Source organism: Microtus oregoni, unplaced genomic scaffold (assembly GCF_018167655.1).
Source record: "Microtus oregoni isolate MIOR12 unplaced genomic scaffold, Mior012 000109F_ref0000275, whole genome shotgun sequence".
Lineage (NCBI taxonomy): Eukaryota > Metazoa > Chordata > Mammalia > Rodentia > Cricetidae > Microtus > Microtus oregoni.
This window is the reverse complement of record NW_024544727.1, coordinates 720191-737254: the sequence shown is the minus strand read 5'-3', so window position 1 is coordinate 737254 and position 17064 is coordinate 720191.

The window sequence follows — 17064 nt, the reverse complement described above, 5'->3', positions numbered from 1 at the left end:
GACATTAGGAAATAGTGTTGACCTTTGAAACCTTAAAGTTTTCCCGTAGCGACACACCTCCTCCAAAGAGGCCACACCTCCTAATCCTTCCCAAGCAGTTCCACCAGCTGGGGACCAAGTATTCAGTATATGAGCCTATGGGGGGGTAGTCTCATTCAAACCACCACAACCTGGCTGGGAGAATACATATTGCCACCCATACTCTATTGGCAAGATGTAGAGACATGATGACCCTGCATGCAAGAGGTTGGGGAGGAGAGTCCTGCATGAGTGACTGCACCATGGGAGGACATGCAAGTTCAAACTGCTCTAGTGGCCTCCTTGAAGCCAGGACAGAAGGACTCACATCCCCTCTGATCTGTGCCCACCTTTCCTGTGTGGCCACAGGAAATACTTGTTACAATACCAGAGGTTCTGTTTCACTATGTCCACATGAGTAGAGATGACACTCAAAGTGTCAATCCATGTGAATGTCCCTTTTTCCTCTGACACTGGATTGTACAGTGTCAAGACTTATGTTGATGTTTTACTCCTAGCATGCATGGGAGCAGCCCCACTTGGAAGCGGGGCTGTTACGGTTTGAATCTGAGATGCCCCCATCAAGATCCTGGTGAAGTTGCTGGTGTGAGGTATTATGGAAATTCAAGAAAGGGAAACTTGATTGGAGGAAGGAGGTCTCTGTGTGGGTTCTGGAAGGTGTGATGCTGAGTAGGGGCTCAGCCCTTGCAGGTCAGATGAACTGGAGATGGAATCTGGATAGACGAACTATTGGAACAAACATATATGCACACATGGGAACTTTAGCTGAGGGCCAAAGTTTAACTCTCCATTTTATTTTTTCTCTGTTGGTTGCTCTTCCTTCTCTGTTCTTTCTCTAATCTGTTCTTTTTCCCTGTGGTTTTCCTTTTTCTTCTTTCCAGCTGCTTCTCTTTCCTGATGTTTTCCTGTCTACATCTTTCCTTCTCCTCTTTTTCTTCTCTAATTTTTCTTTTTCCTTTTATACCTCCTCATACAAAGATTTCTGTGCAAGAAAAGATTATCTCATGACCACAAGTTACATATTTTCCAAAAACAAATTAAAATCTCTACAAAATTAGGATCACGTTACATATTTTCCCTAGAAGCCCACAGTAGTGCAACATTTTCTTTTGTATTAATTTTCCCAACAAAAACATCTTCACCTCAAAGCAAAGGTTCTTTTATAGTTAATTAGCAAAGTTTTAGGCAAGCCAAGTACATTTCTGCAGTTCCTTTGTATTGGCAGGCAGCTGTCTGCAGTTTCAATGTGGCAGATTCCTACAAAACATCATTTAAATGGTCTAGCTAACTACCTATTCTTTACACACAATAGGGCCCTTTTCCTTTTACACCTTTGTTTTCTCAAGGTGCATACCAGGGCCTGTGATTAATTCTGTAAGCTACATGACCAAGGGACTGGGGCCTAACCTTGGGTGTAGGGAAATAATTGTTCCCTTTGATCATCTGCCTGTTTTTCACAGGCAGAATTCATGGGTCTATAATGCATGAAACTTCCTTGTTCTTATTTCCCATGCTCAGCAAATCTCATGTCTAACCAAGGGGAAGTTAGCTTTTAGCCTAGATCTGCCTTTTTTGTATCTCTTATTAGAACAACTGGCAGAATATCCTAAATCATGTCCCTAATCATCTTTACTAACTGTCTTAACCATCTGTATCTTTTAGGCTAACTCAAAAAGCTCAGTTAAATCATTGATTCAACTAAGTATCATCGTTCCTACGAAAGTCATCTTCATTATGATCTGTATGTATCAGTGGGGAGTAGGTTTTCCCAAGAAACAATCACACTGTACTAAGTACAGTGGGGTCCCTTCATATAGTAATCACACCGTGCCAAAGATAGAAGGAACACAGCAGTGACAAGCAGGAAAAAAGCACAGTAGAAGCAAGAGGCATTCTGCGAACAATCCTCCCAGGCTTTGCCTCTGCAGCATGCATCCAGAGTAGCTTTGCTATTCTCTGGGCTGTGTTCTGTAAGCTCTATCGCTGACTGAGCATCTCTGACATGGCCACTGGCAGTGTGCATCCCTGGACCTCTGATTCCTGGCCGTCTGTGACACGAATGCCAGTCTTTTGTCATGTGCTCCTGTTGTCACAGTGTTCTGCTCCAGCTCACAGAAGCAAGTGGACAGTGGACACTTTGAAATCACAAGATAAATAATCTTTCCTTTAAGTTATTCCCACGAGTTTGGCCACAGATACACGAAAAGCAAGCAATACAGAGATCTTTGCAGAATAAAGTCGTGATGAGGTCACTGGAGGAGTAATTAATACAGAGTGCTCCGTATCCTCGTAAGAAGAGGAAATTCTGGCTTTAGAGAGGCAGGTGAGAGGGGCATGTGGCAACAGCCTGGGACTGAAAAGGTACAGATGCAACTGAGGAATGTTGAGGATTTCCAGAAACTTCTGGAAGCTGGGAGAAAACATGGTGTACTGTAGCTGCTGCAGGTCCCTGACTCAGTGACCTGAAGGGAGGCTGCCCCTGCTGGTGCATTGAGCTCTCTGTGCTCCCAGGACCCCCTGGGATGGCTCATCTGGTAATATCTCCAAAGTACCTGTGACTTCAAGTCCCACTGAGACCCATATTTTAGACATCTAGTTCCTAGACCTATGAGAAAGTCAACTCCTCTTTCACACTATGCTATGGGATAATCCTTTTGTATGCTGTGAATATGTGTTGCTCTCATTGGTTGGTAATAAAGCTGATTTGGCCTATAGCAAGGCAGAATAAGGCTAGGTGGGAAAACCAAACTGGAAATAGAGTGGCGGAGTCAGAAAGAGAGATGCGAGCAAGTCGCCAGGGGAACAAGATGTGCCGGAAAGCAGGTAGAGCCACAAAGCCACATGGGAAAGGTAGATTAACAGCGATGGGTTAATTTCAGTTGTTAGAGCTAATTAGAGACATAGGTCAAACTTTCTGTAATTAATATAAGCTTCTGTGTGTTTGGGACTGGGAGGACTGGACAAAAGAAAAGCTCTGAGTACATTTATAGTGCTACTCCATTTGAGGTTCACTGTTACAGCAACTCCCAGGAGCTAACATTGGTGGTAACCTAGCGGGGCTCCCTGCAGATGTGTTTCACATGCACCTACTTCTCAAGCAAACATGCCAATCATGCACCCACTATGGGTCCTGAAATGTGCTGCAGTCAGGATTGCAGAGCGGATGTGACCACAGTCCTCTTCTCGTGAAGACGATGGCTCACAGTCCATATATATGCTAACTCCACAAGTAACACGGAAGTGTTGCCATAGTTACCACAGGTGAGATGCCATTCCACAGGTGAGGAATCCTGGGAACAGTGGCACATCCTGGCAGAGGGACTGTCTGTGTGCTTGGAGGAGATCGGGCTGGGCGGTCCAGGTAGCACAGAAGATGAGGCAGTTCCTCCAGGAGGCTGAGCCTGGGCCCTGGGACCTGGGGCCTGGGGCCTGGGGCCTGGGCTTGAGGTGAGATGGTGAGGTAAGGTGTGCACTGAGCTGCTCTCTGTGGCTGGATACAGAGTTCTAGAAGTCAACTAGGAAGGAGATGGGAGGTCCTAGGGCTTAGGAAGGACCACTTTGGTTGTATATACATATACACACATACATATGTATACATATACATACATACACACATACATATACACACATACATATGCATACATATATATATATATATATATATATATATATATATATATATATATATATACACACCTAGGTGAGCCGAGGTAAGGTAAAATGCCCCCAGAACAGAGGGGTGTTGTAGTGTCTTTTTATGTCTTAGCTCTGTGACAGGGATCTTAGGGAAGACAGGGAATCTGAATTGTTGACAGACACGTCAGCCTTGACCACTTGGGTTGCCTTAAGACCCAGTCCCTCTGTTTTAGACAAAGCACACATGCACACCCTGGACGGATACACCACCAGCCACTGTGATTACTTTGCCTGAGGACCTGGTTTCAGTTTAGGGAGATGGATTAGGAGTTGGTTCCCCAGAAGCAGGAGAGATCAATGGCTCAGGGTGGGGAAGGAGAGAAAGAAACCAGTAACTAACTTAGAAGTCTGAGTTAGTTACCACCTGGGTGACGGGGCCCAGTTTTGCTGCAGACTCCTGAAGAATCTTGATCAAGACACTTTGAAACTGCCCTCTGAAGAAGAGATGGGTGTGATTATCTATCAGCTCCCAGGCATTATCTGAGCGTTAGCCCTACGTGGGGAACGTTCTACAACATTGCAGCAGACACTGGAACACAAGGCAGAGTTCTAAGATACCAGTGAAAGCAAGAACCAGCCTTGCCCATGGAACTGTCCGCGAGTGCAGTGCTGAAATCTCTGCCTGTGGTCTGCCTGTGGTACTCTGCTTGACTGACTTCAGACGCACACATGTTCCATGTTGCCCACTCCTCACAGACTCATCAAGGCTGCACCCAAAGGCATAAGCTATGGAGACTTGAGAATCTGCTAATTTTTCTGCTTTCACTGGTCCTGAGAGGTGGGAACTGAAACCTGGCATTTCTCTCCTCCACTTGCTTTGGATTTCTCACAGCCTTCATGCGCTCGCTGAACTTCTGACACCAGGGCCTGGCCTTGAGGTAGTCAGATGAAACAGAGAACACCAAGAAGGTGGAGCATAACCTCCCAGGCATCATCAGATCAAGTTCTGCTGATCAGGGTCACCAATTAGGGGTGTCTCTGCCTCTAAGGACACTTTCTTCTTCCTGCTGGAGGGTTTGACAGATAAGGTCTAAAAGCCTTAGGGACACTCACATAAATGTCTCCTTCTCTGGACTCAGGGCTCCAGTCTTTTTTCCCTGGCTTCCCATCTGAGCCTAGGAGACCTGTTAATGTGATATTGAGCCCCCTTTGCCATCCTCCACCCAAATATAACTGCAGGCCTGAAGAGCAGCACCCACCTGCTCTTTGGTCATAGACGATGAGGTCATTTCAGATGCTTCCATGGAGGAATTCTGGCTTTGAATGCTGCTGTGGCGGTCAGTCTGACTTGAGTGTGTCATCTTCCACCCTTGAGTCCAAGCAGCTAGAAAACACAGCACAGTCTGTCCTTCTAACCGATCTGCTTGCTTCTACACACATTGTTGGTGGCTACTTCCAAAACCCAGCTCTCTTCACACCTGTGCCTCCTAATGCACTGTCTGCTACTGAAGAAGAATCCCCGTCACCTAAGTCACGCCAACACTTCACTTGTTAACCTGAGTGATGTAGCTTAAGTAACATCAGTGAATACATCATGATGAGGTCGTTGTCAACACTTGACCAGATCCACACTGAAGATTCTGGGCCAAGGATTTAGTGTTAAATATTTTGAGGTGTGCAGTGCGTGCCAAGTATAGCTAAAGTTCTTTCCTCAGGACTCCATTGTACTCTATCCTGTAGCCCACTCTGGGATTCCACAGGAGCAGAGCCTCTGTTTAGAATCTGAGTCCAGCTAATGTCATGGCTAGCTGATACTGAGGAACAGAGGCAGGGATGACAGGCATGGGACATGGCAGGAAACTTCACCGAGATGCCGGCAGCTGTTTAGCTGAGTTTCCACTCTAGGGAGGATCTTGTGAACACCACACACCTCTTCCCACTCTCGTGCCTCTGATGGGAGTGAGGCTGAGCCTTTCACCCATCCGTTTCTGCCCTTGTATTTTCAGGTCGCCTCCAGGGTAATCTCTCCCTCACCTCTGGGCTGCGCCTATAGAAGGTGGAGTAGTCTCCATCGGCTCCAAGAAAGAGCTACAGGTCCTCCATGAGCTGGGCAGAGCAAGAGTGGTTGAGATCTGTCCACCACCGTGGAGCTGAAGTCAGGCAGGTGGAGGGGTTGTCCTGCAGGATGAGGGTCTGGATCCCAAAAGCCGCCAGAATGCTCCCCGCCTTCTCAGAAGGCTGGAGCTTTCTCTACTGTCCTCCAAGACTTTACTTTTCATTGCTAATCCCCCCCCCCAGTCCCTATGTCCCATGAGTTTGCATTCTTAGGGTCACTTGGCATCTGTACCCAGGATGCGGAGGGTAGCACCCAAGCTGGACAGCTGTTGGTAACCTGTTGTTGGTTCCTGTTTGTGTCAGAAAAACACTGGCCAACCATTGTACGGTGCGTGAAAAAAGTCTCACATTGAGCCCCGAGTTTGCATTTTGGTTGAGTAGTCAGCTAGAACCCCAGGGGATGTCAGGCCAGGATGCTGTAATCTCCGGCTGGGATAAATAGCCACTGTCCCAGTTTTCTCAGTTTGGGCTCCGGGAGAGGAGTGTCAGCTGTTTCATCAAAAACAAAGCGCTCCCCTGGGTGACAGCAAGCAGTCCACCTATGAAGGGTATTGCTTTCCCCTCCGCTTCTGAGAAGTCTGCCCTAGTTTTCTCTTCGCAAGCATCGTCCTTGAGTTAAACATCTCCCCGCCAGGGAAGAGACGGAATCTCGCCCTTCGTGAATGGAGGGCTGAGGAGCACCTGCCAGGAGCTGCAGAGAGCTCTCTGAAAAATGAGCTATCGGTGTGACCTTGCTGATGGCGGATCCTCCTCACTGACGGGCAGAGAAGTCTGGGTGTGGTGGAACACATGGACTGAAGGGGTACTGGTGAGCAGGGGGACCTTGAGCTGGGGATCCTAACTCTGTACCGTGTGCAAAGGGGGTGGGTGGGTGGTAATTTTGACACCAGTGAGGGGACATGGCTGGGTGGAGAGTGTGAGGATACAGGTCAGCCCAGGGTTGAAATTGATAATTTGTGTGTATGTGTGTGTGTGCACATGTGTGTGCATTTCTATGTAGTGTGTTGGTGACCTGCGAGCATGTGGAGGCCAGAGGTTGACCTCCGATGTTATCCATTGTATTATATTTTACTTTATGTGCATAAGCATCTTGCCTGCTTGCATACCTGTGTACCACGTGTATCCCTGCTCCATATGAAGGCCTGAAGAGGTATTAGGTCTCTGGAACTGGAGCTATAGACGGTTGTGAGCTGCCAAGTGGGGTTCTGGGAATCGAACCTGGGTCTCTAGAAGTACAATCGATGCTCTTAACTCATCTCTATAAATCCCCGCCATCTTAATTATTTATTATTTGAGAAAAGGTGTGCTGGCCTGCAACTTCAAAATTGGATAATCTGGTTGGCCAGTGAGCTCCAGGGACCTAGCTGTCTTCTCCCCGCCCCCCCCCCCCGCTGCCCCCCCCCCGCTGCCCCCCCCCCACCCCCGCTTCCAGCACTGTGACTTTCTTGCCTGACAAGCACACAGGCTGCACACCATACACACACACACACACACACACACACACACACACACACACACACACCCTGGCACCTTCAGGCAGCAGCTAGGGATGAAAGGGTGGCTTCAGACGTAGGGAGCTCCAGGAGCGGCCTTCTCCTTTGATCTGTCTGTTTAAAAAATTCTGTCTCCGCAGTAGCCTCCCTTCAGGCCTTTTCAGTTCTGCAGGATTTCCAAATCCTCCTTTAAATAAAGATCAAAAGGGAGCCAGCTGCTGGCCTCTGCTTCTCCTTCCTGCCGGCCATTAGTCTGTTGGGATTTGAGTTGAAAGTCCAGGCGGAGGACCCCTGAGGATGAAGAATACTAGGCCAGGAATTCTAAATCCATCAGAAAACCTGGTCATCAGCTACGGAGTCCGACCCCAACCTACCTTTCTCTGAGTTTCTAGAGAACAGGTGCAGTGGCAATCATGGGCCAGCACAGGGATGACGGGGACACCCTTGCAAATCCCTGCAAGATCAGTGACTGTGATGATGACTTTGTTTTGTAGGCTGGGAGCTGAGACTCAGAAGTGAGGAGGCTTCTCTAAGATCACACAGCAAGTAAAGTTCTGGTCTGGGCCTTGGACTCCAGAAGTTTGGATTCTGACTCATGTATGAAGCCACTCTGCTACTTTGTCTGGGGACTCACTGCTCTGCGCATGGTCCAGGATGTTCCCTTTTTAGCCTGTCACAGACTCCTATGCTCAGTGCTGTTGGGGCATTTTGGATTCTCAACACATTTCAGAGACAGTGGTATACCTGTCATGTCTGGGGGACCGGGATATGGAAATGAGCAGTCTATAGGTGTTTGGGGACCTGGTCACCCATTGTGACTGCCCAGTGTGGGAAGAGGACAAAGGGGTCTAAGAGTGAAAACCAGGTCCTGTGTCACGGCAGTGTAGGAGAGTCTGGAATGAGCGGAGCCTGTGTCTTCACAGACAAGCCCCTTTTTCTCTGGAGGGTCTCCTTGATTCTGCCTTTTGCTCCTGCACCTTCTCAAGAAGGGCTATTTCCTGCCTCCAGCCTCAGAGTGTTGACCTCCTGCATCTGGCCAGAGGCCTTTTACTTTGCAGGTGGCTTTCCTGATGTATCTGCTATCTTCTGCTGTGTAACAAGTAGCCTGAATGCACAGCTGTTGTATGCCTGCAAAACACAGCATTGGTTATCTGAGCCCATTGCCTCTCCATGGGCTGGCTAGTGGCTGCATGCTCTAGCTTGGGCAGACTGTCAAGGGAAGGAAGGGGAGTATGACTGGATGTTGACCAAGCCTTCTTGTTTTTTCTACACACGACCCTTGTCTTTCAGAATGCGTTCTTGGCCTGGACACTCATGGCCTTAGAGGTTGCAAAAGTCACAAGTGGGGAGGGTTGGGCCTGGGATATGTCTCAGCTGGGAGAATGCTTGCTTAGCATGCACGGAGCCCCAGGTTCAAACCTCAGCATTGCATAAACCAGCCATCGTGGCACACGGCAGTGACACCAGCCCTTGCGTGGCGGAGGCAGGAAGATCAGTTCGATGTTATTATATTCTACCTAGTGATTTCAAAAACCCTCACCCCCATCTAAAACAGAGTAGAAAGGTCCCAAGAGAAAGGCAGAGGTCAACTTCCCCGTTTTGAGAACGTGGGCTTGAGTGAGGGCTTCCCTGAGAGGCTGGGCTTATTGGCAGGCTTTCAGAGTGTGTGAGACTGTGTTGATTAAGTTCACACATATCCTGAGAACCCTGAGGGTCGGGTCCACAGCACCGCTGTGGGACCTAGGCCTCATCCCGCTCATTGAGCAGGGGAGTGGAGCTGCTCCCAGTCCCTGGCAGCGAACGTAAGGCTTACCAGTCATGGTGACAGCAGCTATCCCTTCAGCCCTCCCACCATCAGGCGGTGGGAATCGCCTCTGCTTCGGGACTATGCCTTTAGTTTGGATTGTACAAGACAAATTGAACTTGTTCACTGTGCAGAAGTCTTGGTGGCCAGCTGTCTATTCTGTAAACAAAGGTATCTGGATAAAGACCAGAGACACAGACCCATGTGAGCCACCGGATCTCTCATGCTTGGCTGAGAGGTAGGGACATTTTTTGATCAGCTGCCTTGCAGGCTGTTAGTGTGCAAGCCAGCTTTTGTTAGATTTTGGAGCCCAAGTTCTTGTCCCACTAATTTGATGCAATGAAGCCACTATACTCTGAATGCCACCAGGGAAGCGCTTGTCCAGGAAGGTAGAGGACACATATGAAGCAGAAATGCATGACCTATGTCTTCAGCCAGGATCACAGCTGCCCTGCAGGCCAGCGTGTCCCACTCTTCTGGTTCTGCTAGCTCATGGCTCCCTCCCAGAAGCAGCCTTCTTTGCTTTTGCTTCTTGCTCAGAACTTCTAGGATACCCACGGTCCGCAGGGCAAAGAGGGCCATTCTGCTAGTGAGTCAAGGTCTTGCAGCCCACAGCCTGGAGTCTCAGAGGGAATGACTTTCAGGGCCACTGGCTTGGGAAAGCACAGCTTTGTCTAAGTTGATCTTTAAACACTGGATTTTACAGTCTGATGCTGCCTTGGGCCACTCCTTGATCACCTGGGGCAACTGAGGCTCAGAGAGGACCAGCAGGCTGTTCAAGTCTGTTTTGGCTCATGTTAAAGGTCACCGATTCTTCCCCTGTGTGATTGCACACAGGGATGAGGCCTCTTGCTTTGTTACGGTGTATGAGCAGTTATTGCTTTCATTTAGGCAAGTTTCTTTTTGGAGGTCAGAGTGATATGCAACGAAAATTCATAGATGTTTATCTGCTCTTTCCTCACCCACCTGTTTACCCTTCTGAAGAAGAAGGGTGGCTTAGTTGTTCCCGGCTGTTTAGCCCCAAAATAATCACACAGAAAGCATATTATTTGCAATACTGTTTGACCAATAGCCTAGGTGTATTTCTGGCTAACTCATATCCTAAACTAACCCATCTCTATTAATCTGTGTATCGCCACGCAACTGTGGCTTACTGGCTAAAGTTCTAGTGTCCGTCTCTGGCAGGGCTACATGGCTTCTCCCTGACTCCTCCATCTTTCTCCCAGCATTCTGTTTAGTTTCCCCCACCTACCTCTATTCCCCTATAGCTCTGCTATAGGCCCAAAGCAATTCTTTATTCACTGATGGTAATCACAGCATACAGAGGGAAATCCCACATCACCCTTTCTCCCATATATTCATGCCTGTCTGTCTATCCAGCTATTTATCCACCCACCCACCCATTAATACATCAACCATTCACCCAACCTTACTTCTATCCTGCTATTTACTATCACCCACCCAATGCTCCAGCAGTCATTCATTTATCCATCCATCCTTTCATCCATCTGTCCATCCAGTCATCATCCATCCATCCATTCATCTTTCCATCCATCCATTCATCTTTCCATTCATCCATCCATTCATCTTTCCATCCATCCATTCATCATCCATCCATCCATTCATCTTTCCATCCATCCATTCATCTTTCCATCCATCCATTCATCTTTCCATTCATCCATTCATCATCCATCCATCCATCCATTCATCTTTCCATCCATCCATCCATTCATCTTTCCATCCATCCATCCATTCATCTTTCCATTCATCCATTCATCATCCATCCATCCATTCATCTTTCCATCCATCCATCCATTCATCTTTCCATTCATCCATTCATCATCCATCCATCCATCCATTCATCTTTCCATCTATCCATCCATCCATCCATCAATCCATCTTTCCATCCACCCATCATCCATCCATCCATCCATTCATCTTTCCATCCATCCATCCATCCATCCATCCATCCATCCATTCATCTTTCCATCCATCCATCCATTGGACCATCCATCCATCCATCCACTCATCCATCCATCCATCCATCCATCCATCCATTCATTCATCCATCCATCCAACCACCAGTTGCCCATCTATCACTCTTCCACTGTATTTGGACCATCCATCCATCCATTATCACACAGAATCTGTCCACACAGCAGCAGATGTAGCGGGGAAAGGTGGAGTGTCTCGGCTTCACAGACGGCACAGGTTTTGGGTATACTGATTGGGATATTCTGGAAGGGTTTTTCTTTTCTGAGCAAGTGCTTTCCCTGGGGCTTGGAGAACAAGAAGGTGCCAGCCATCTGGAAACTCCCCTGAGTTATTGATTCTTGTCCTGATAGAGCATTTTGTAGGTTTCTTGTCCCTCTAACTGTATTGTCTCCTTTATCTCATGACTGTCCTTGCCCCACTCCTTCTTACCATCCTTGTGACAAGATGTCCAGAGGCAGCTGGTGCAGAGCTGGCACATGACCCTTGCTTCTTCCATTTCCTTCTTCCTCCTCACAGTAGGTGCTTCGGTGCTTTCATCCTCCAGGTGATTGGTACATTGAGGCCAGCTACTGCATGTATAACCCAGGGATTGGACACAAGAGGTAAAAACTCTACCATCTTTTGAAGGTTTACCTTGTGAATTTGGAGGAACACATTCCTTAGGGATTTCTGTCCATATGTATTTGATCAGGCTAATTTCCACAGTCCTTTCCTGGCTGGCTGCCAAGGAGGCAATTTTCTACTCTCATTGTGGAAGTTACTGGGGGCACAAATTGTGTCCTCCTGGCCAGAGCTCTCTTCCTTCTAGTATGGGTCACTTGACTTGGTAGATATTGCCATACTGATGGTGCTTCTGCTCCCCCTCCACTCCTGCACCATTTCTGCAGCCTTGAGCTGCCGGAGGGCCGGCATAGCCCCTGTGTCCTTTCCTGCATTTCTGGTCCCCACTGGCTGAGCAAAGAGGCTCTTTCACATGGCTGGGTGCGTGGTCCCTCAGCCCATCCTTATTTCTTGCTTCCTTGACACCCACTGCTTGTTTTTCTTCTCTGTTACCTTGATTTTTTTTCTTGTAGAATAGTTTGTGGTATTACTGTCCCAGAAGGGAACAAACTAGGGTCACCTGGGAAGAGGGAAGTTTTGAGGGATTGCCTCCTGCATTAGATTGGCCTGTGGGATAAGCCTGAGGTGGCTTCTTGATTAATGATTAGTGTGAAAGGGCCCAGCCTACTACAGAGAGTGCCATTCATACGTATGTGGTTCTTGGTTGCCTAAGAAAGCAGGCAGAGGACCCATAAAGGACAAGTCAGTAAGTGGTATTCCTTCATGGTCTGTGCTTCCATTCCTGCTTCTAGGGTCCAGATTTGAGTTCTTGCCACACCTGCCCTTCAAGATGGACCATAGGCTGTAAACTGAAATCCCTCTGCCACGTTCTTTTTGGTCACAGTGTTTATCACAGCAGCAGAAATCTAAGACATACACAGATCTCAGTATGACCTATACCTTAGCGCTTCTCAAACTGAAGAGGGAAGATGCCCCCGACAAATGCCTTCAGAGCTTGCTGTCCTCTCCCTCCTGACTTCTTGTTGAGGTCTCTGGGGTTGATTTGTGGGAGGGGGCATCCAGAGGTCATCACAGGGAGAGAGTCAGGGGCTGTCAGAGAGGATGACGGTTCCCAGCAACTTTGTCACCTCCAACAAGAAAGATGCCACCTATCAAATAAGCAGAAGCTTCTCTGAACAATGCTCTTCCATGAAAGTAGCCCAGAGAAGGTGATGGAGATACGGCAGCAATGATGCCCCTGACCCCTTGGCTTCCAGCTGAGTCCTATGGGGACCTGGTTTCCAGCTGGTCTCATATCTTTGAGATCTGATACTCATCAAGCATCTCCATGCAGTGTGGCCTGTCAGAGGTCCCGTTTCTCCACAGTGCCCTTGGATGGCCAGTGTGGTAACAACCTGGTCAAAACAAAGGATGAGTGCAGGTTTTATCACAAGCTCCGGGATAGCAGGAAGAGGCTGTGGCCTGAGGGAGGGGCTGAGCCTCCCCATGACCGCCATCATTACTGTCCTCACAGAATCAGGGCTCAGATCGAAGCTCTCTCTCCTTTATAGAGAGTGTTCTGGTGCAGTGGCCAGGAGAAGAAGGACCCTGGTGACCCTCATGGGAAAGATTTTTGGGGAGACTTGGACAGGAAGGCTCCAAGTCTCCCCATGGAGGTGAGGAAAGCTGGGTGGTTGCAGGGAACCTTTGGCAGGGACAAAGGGCAGCTTTCTCTGAGCAGGTATGGTGCCTATTCATGGACCAGGAGGCCCAGGACCCTGGGGACGAAGTCCAGTGGGGAGAGATGTGGTCATGCATTTCTTTCAGGCCCTCCAGCTGAGGTGGACACTGTTGGGCTCATCGGTGGCTGCATTCCTGGGAGGGCAAAGATTCTGGAGCCCTCCCTTCAGGGCCCAGAGGTGGGAAAGGTCCCCACTAAGTTGCTGGAGGTCTGGAGCCCACTCAGCTCCTGTCATCTTCTGTGCCTGCTGACACAAGGGAGCCCTGCCTCTTGGGTGACTGGAATGACAGCTGTAGGGGAGGTGGGGGTGAGTCAATTCCCATCTCTGGGCCCAGACTTTAGGGAAGAGCTGCCACTGAGAGTCACCACCCTTCCCAGCACTGTGCTGGGCTTCATAACATCTCCTGGCTAAACTTAGGAAGCAGCAAATGGTCCCCCAGAGAGTCTGTGACTCAGATAAGGCACATGCCCTTAGAAATTACTCTGCAAGTCCACAGACAAGCTTTGTTTTAAACTCAGATCCACAATCCTCCAGCACGTGGAGCCTCCAGCCTGTTTCCTAACTCAGGCCCACAATCCTCCAGCACCTAGGTCCTCCAGCCTGCTGTTCCCTAACTCAGGCCCACAATCCTTGAGCACCCAGGTTCTCTAGCCTGCTGCTCCCTGAGCCTTAGCCAGACACCCAGGCATCTTTACTGGGATCTGTTCTAGGAGGCCGCTTGTTTGTTTCCTGGCTGCCCAGACTCAGGAAATAACCACACAGAAAGCTATATTATTTAAGTCACTGCTTGGCCAATCACTATAGCATACTCCTAGCAAGTTCTTACAATCAAATTAACCCATTTCTATTATTTTATATTTTACCATGAGGCTCATGGCCTACCGGCAAGGTTCCATCTTTCTCCTCTGGCAGCTCCATGACATCTCCCTCACTCCACCTTCTTTCTCCCAGCATTCAGTTTAGTTTCCCCTGCCTAGTTCTGTTCTGCCCTGCTATAGATCCAAAGCAATTTCTTTATTCATTAATAAATAAAAGCAACACATATACAGAAGGACCAGGGATCCACTGAGGTTGTTCAGGAAATGGCATCAGCATCAATGCGAAGGTTACTGTGTGGTGCTTTCTTGTTCCCTTCTGAAAAGATTCCAGAGTGGACATTCCAAGACCATATTTGTGCTTCAGACCCTGTCCTCAGACTGTGCCAGGTAATGAAGACTTCCCCAGCTTGGAGTTCGTGACAGTTGGGTAGTTTTGCAAAGCCCAAGCCCGAAGGCAGCACCCCAGCCACTTAGATCAGAAGCCTACAGCATCCTTTCTCTGCTGGACCTCACCCCAGCCACTCACATCAGAAGCCCACAGCATCCTTTCTCTCCTGGACCTCACCCCAGGGACTCAGTCACAGGGAACCAGAACAGCACACACCGCCAGGAAAGCAGTCTGAGGCTGAGGCAGCCCTTTCTCACAGGCAGGTCCTATTGAACCCAGAGCCAGAGGAGCCCACCCGACCTGCTCATAGCCTGACACATCCAGAAGAGACCTCCAGGCCTTGTCTATGGCATACCCCGTTCCTTCCTATTCTGCAATGGAGATTCCCTTTTTCATGGTTGCTGTGAAGTGAATTTTAGGTTTCTTCTCACAGGCTGTGCCTGCCCTTCAGCTCCCAGACACCTAAAACAGAAAGTATTGGGGTCACAAAACCCTATTAGGAGTGAGGACAAGGTATATCATGAACCTCTCTATTAACACGATCAAAATATATTATAGACATATCTGAAAATGCCAAAAACACTATTATGTATAATTAATGTACATTAATAAAAACAAGCAAAAATAGATTCAAATTGAGCCCACTAGAGAGACACTTCTTAGCCGCTGAAAGTAGTATGAGCTTGCAATGTTGAAAAATTCATCAAAGGGCTTCCTTTTATTGTTTACAAGAAATCAGCTTCTTTAAATAACTTGATTATGCCTTTTACAAGTGCAAACCCATTTCCAGGATATTATTTCTATTCATCAGATTTTTTCATAAGATAATTTTCCCTTTGTTAGTAGAATGATTGTCGTTCAGTGTTTGTTGGTGTTTTATTAGGAAAAAACAAGATGCAGCATTGGACGCCACAAAAACAAAGCAGCAAAAAGCAAAACAAAACAAAACAGCCCTGGGATTGGTGATACATCCTATAGTTTCAGGCTTGGGAGGCAGTGGAAGTGGGAGTTTAGAGATTTAGAAAAGACCTTGTCCAAAAAATCTAAAGCATGCACACATGAATGCACATGCACACACATGTGTATGCACACACACACACACACACACACCTTAAATCTAGCCCTCCCTATGACAACAGCAAAAACAGTGGAACTGTTTGGAGCGATGGCTCAGTGGTTAAGAGCAAGGACTGCTCTTACAAAGGACCTGAGTCTGGTTTCCAGCACCCATGTCAGATGGCTCACAACTGCCTGTAACTCTAGCTCCAGGGGACCTGACATCCTCTTCTGCTTCCAAGGGCACCAGTATGTATGTGAATATACCCACAACACACACACACACACACATGCACACACAAGAACACACACATGGAGAGAGAGAGAGAGAGAGAGAGAGAGAGAGAGAGAGAGAGAGAGAGAGAAATATTAAAAATGACAGTGAAACAGAATAATCTTTTGAGTCCCTACTGGCAGGCATAGATATGATTAAGTTTCTCCCTTGGTCCCTAGGACTGGACAGAAACACTGCAGTTGAGGAAGGCCAGGCTATACCCAGGGCAGCTCCTAGAAGCCCCATCTTTTTCTTCACTGTTTCCTCTGGCACCTTCCAGGTATGCCAGACAGTCGATGCCAAGGCAGGAAAGCTTCCCCCAGAAAGTCAGGCTGAGGTCTGGACCACCAAGAACTCCCTCCCAGGACAGTGAGTTCTGTTTCAGGGTGCATTCCCCTCCCTCAACTGTTGGTCACTTCAGAGCCTTAGGGAATGTCTATAAAGTTACCCTGCCTTACTCGTTCCCTCCCTAACCAGGAGGATGTGTGCTCTCTGAGCAAAGGGCTTCTACCTCTGCTTGCTCTGAGCCTCCTTGGGGGAGACTCCAGAGGAAGCACCGCAGGAACACCTAGGCAGAGCCCGCTCTCAGAAACTGCCTTTTTTTTTCTTGTAGGTAACGGGCTGCTTGCACAGGGCTTCTAGAAACTGCCACTTCAGGGCAGCGTGGGGACCACTTTTCCCATGCCCTACCTATCTCCTGGGTAGACCCAGCCTGAACTTTCTCACCACTGTGGCAAAATACCATTGTAAGGAGCAAAAATCAGTTTGGCTCACAGTTTCAGAGGTATTGTCCCTGCTGGACACCAGCCCTCAGCTGCCACTCTCCTTCCCCTTCAGTGCTCTCTGGGCCCCAGCCTATAGGATGGTACCACCCACATCTATGACAGGTCGTTCCCTACTCAGGTGACCCTATCAGAGCTGCACCTCACCAGCCTCCTGGGATGTTCTAAGTCCAGTTAACTTGACCACAGTGACAGACCATCACAGTGTCCTGTGGTCACACAATGCTTCAAAATGCTGAGCCTTCTGACATAGCTGGGAGTTCCCATGGAAACAGACCTATGCCCCATGCTGCTCTGCTGACAGACAGACTGTGCTGGGTGGGCAGGCGCCAGGGCTGCCTTTTGTTTTCTTGCAGGATGGTAGGGAAACTGAGGCCCACAA